This window comes from Pteropus vampyrus, unplaced genomic scaffold (genome assembly GCF_000151845.1).
Source record: "Pteropus vampyrus isolate Shadow unplaced genomic scaffold, Pvam_2.0 Scaffold206, whole genome shotgun sequence".
In the NCBI taxonomy this organism is placed as follows: domain Eukaryota; kingdom Metazoa; phylum Chordata; class Mammalia; order Chiroptera; family Pteropodidae; genus Pteropus; species Pteropus vampyrus.
Window position 1 is genome coordinate 1,348,420 of NW_011888987.1, and position 3,819 is coordinate 1,352,238.

Consider the following 3,819-nt stretch of genomic DNA (forward strand, 5'->3'; position numbering starts at 1 on the left):
ATAAATAAATGAGATTTAAAACTTGTTATAGAATGGATTTTGCTTCTTTTGTATTACATTAAATCTAATTTTTTTTTGTTTCTCTTCCATTTTTCAAAATTATTTGTCATTATTGCTAGACTCTATCACAGTAACACTCTATGTTATTAGTAAGAATATATCCTGGATTACTTGCCAGCTTTTACTTCAGAGACTGGAATTCTTTGGGCATGGAAATCAGTTATAATTATTGATGCTATCCTATTTGACACAAATAAAGAGCTCATATAATGACACAGAAAATAGAAAGATTGAACTATAGACATGAAACAAGAGTTTGAGAGAAAGTAGAAGAATCCTCACAGTTGCAAAAGGAACTAGATGATTTACTCAACATCAGAGAAGATGCTATCTATACAGGTAATGTTAAACTATGAATGCTGTATGTGTGTAGGGAGGAAAGAGACGTGTTATAGTTATAGGAAGGTAGTCATGTAGGACCATAAATACCAACTGCAAACTCCAAAGAGCACCATTCACATAGACCATGATGTGTTAACCTTACTTCCTCCACAATCTTTCCTAATGTCCTCAAGCTATCAATTACTAATGCCAGAGGTAGCTCCCTGCTTTGAAATCTCCAGAGAGAGGCAAAAAGGGAGTGCAATAAAACAAGTAAAGCAGATATTAAGTTTCAAAAGCATTAAACATCACTTTTCAACATAGATTCTAGCGATAAACCCAAGGCATACTTTAGGTTTGACGTGACCTGAACACGTCACTTTACCTCTCTGTGCCTCAGTTTTCCCATGCATTAAAAATAAAATAAAATAAAATGAGGATTCTAAAAAAAAAAAAATTAGTCTTATATCTAGTAGACAATTTCTCCTTGATAATTGAAACTTTCCATAATGGTCAATGGTTTTTCCTGGAGAATACTAAAGAATGTTAATTTGAATCTTTACCTAAAGCCCAGTTGTAAGAAGTACAATTATAAAAAATTGAAGAAATGAGTTATGCTCATCTATATTTTACCAGTCACAGATCTGTGCACTGGAATCTCATTATTTGGCTCTTGGGTAAATGTGGCCTTTATCATATCACAAGTCAATATTTAAGGACATGACAAACATCTAAGATGAATTTATTGCTCCCAAAGGTGAGAAATTTTTGGAGTTTTATGAAGAGAAAACTCCCATTTTTAGATTCATAAAATGTCCTGCTGCACATGAAAAATTGTGTTGTATTTATTTTATGAACAATAGCAAACTTCAAACTCATCATATTCCTCTCATTGAATTGGCTTCTAGGAAGCTCAGTGCCACATTTGTCATCCACCTCTAGCAAATATAGAGGCCAGAAGAAATACATTTCTATATTATAGTCAAACATAGCTTTACTGATATCGTAACTTTATTTTTCTTTGCTCCAATTTTCTCAACAATTTTTTTAAACATTTTTGCATTTTCATAAACTACTTAAGTACCATTATTGATCAGGGTGAAATGTAGATAAATTCATGATTAAAAAAGTGTAGGACTTCTATATAAATAGCCTAAATACAATAGAGCTCAAATTCAAAGGTCAAGGTCTATTGGAAGGAAAGGTAATTATTTGTCTCTTTTAATATGTTAATTTTTTTCCCATTTATAAATGACATAATAATAAATTATACATACATGTACAGGTCCTCAACATCTTATCACATTTCTAAAATATAAAACACTCTGAAAACATTTTCTTTTCAGTTTTGCAACTAGTTTAGTACAAAACATGACCTGAATTGATATAAAACTAAAGTTGTTAATTCATCCCAGGGAGTGTGAATATTCTTAAGTTTCTCTGAGCAATAGATTGTGTTTGATTACAGGATACTGTTAGGCCCTGGGCTATGGTATATCCACACTATTTTCTTTATAAAATTGAAAAAAAATATGACTTCTAATACACATATGATTTTGGATATGAAATGTTATTTTTAAGGTTTCTGAAGACATTCTTGTCACATGTCTAAAGCGACTTGAGGGAATATTACCCTCTCTCTTATGTTTAAGTCATGCTAATTTTTTGATAAGCAAAAGAGAGAACTCAAATCTTTTACCAGGGTAAAATCTTTTTCAAGGTAAGCTGTTCTTATTTAGTTCTATATCTTTAAAGACCACTTACCATTTAGTACCCATAAAGCATTATACTTAACTTCTCACTATGAGAAGATGTGCCCCATTGCTTCTCTTTTGGTTATAAGATATCTGGCTCAATGCAGCTCAATCAGTCCAGTCAAATATAGACCAGAAAGAAATAGTAATATGATCACAAGCCATAGAGCAGAGGTCCTTTTGTGATGAATTAGAAACATTTCATCAGTGTTAAAACAAAGAGAAATTACATTAATTTTTAAGAAAATTTACAAGGACATAATTCAAGTTGTTAAATTAGGAAAAGGTAACTTTTAAGAAGTGGAGTACCAAGTTCAAACTTCTACCATATGGGTGGAGTGGAAGTGCATTAATTTTTGTAATGGAGATATAACTTTTATTTTAAAAAAACTTTAAAAGTTTTATTTATTTTTTAATTTTTATTTTTCATTAGAGTTGACCTTTACTATTATTTTATATTAGTTTCAGGTATTCAGCATAGTGGTTAGACATTTATTTAATTTACAAAATGATCCCCTCAATTAGTCTACTATCTACCTATACATAGTTACTACAATATTATTGACTATATTCCCTATGCTGTACTTCACATCCTCATGCTTATTCTGTAACTATCAATTTGTACTTCTTAATCCCTTCATCTTTTTCATCTAGCCTCTTAACCCCACTTCTATCTAGCAATCACCTGTGTGATCTTTCTATGAGTCTATTTCTGTTTTGTTATTTATTTTGTTTTTAAAATTCCACATATAAGTGAAATCATATGATATTTGTCTTTCTCAGTCAGACTTATCTCATTTAGCATAATACCTTTTAGGTTTATCCATATGGTTGCAAATGGTAAGATTTCATTTTTTTTATGGTTAAATAATATTCCATTGTATGTATGTACTGTAACTTCTTTATTCAGTCATCTGTTGATAGGCATTTAGGTTGCTTCCATATCTTGACTATTGTACATAACACTGCAGTGAACATAGTGGTGCATATATCTTTCTGAAGTAGTTTTTTTTTTTTTTTTCAGATAAATACCCAGAAGTGAAATTGCTGGGTTATAAGGTAGTTCTATTTGTGAATTTCTGAGGAAACTCCAAACTGTTTTCTATAGTGGCTACACCAATTTGCAATCACACTGACAGTACACAAGGGTTCCCTTTTCTCCACATCCTCACCAAAACTTGTTTATTTATTGATGGTAGCCATTCTGACAGGTGTGAAGTGATATCTCATTGTGGTTTTAATTTTCATTTCTCTGATAATTAGTAACATTGAGCATCTTTTCATATGTCTCTTGACTACCTGTATGTCCTCTTTGGAGAAATACCTACTCAGGTCCTTTGCTCATTTTTAAATTGGATTTTTTTTTGTGTGTATGTTGAATTGTATAAGTTCTTTATAAATTGTGGATATTGACCCTTTAGCATTGACAAAAAGTTTTAAAATTTTAAAAGTTTAAAATGTTAAACAATTATATACACTTGGCACTGTGTACAGCAATTTACATTTATTATCTTATTTAATCCTTGTATCATGCTTAAGATAGATACCATTATTATTTGCATTTTACTGATAAGTAAACAAGCTCAGGAAGGTTATTCAGCTAATGAGTAGGACCGGCTTCCTTCAAGTTTAAGCAGTGTGCCTTCCCCAGGTTCGTTATGCTATTTTGGATTTACTTAGCTTT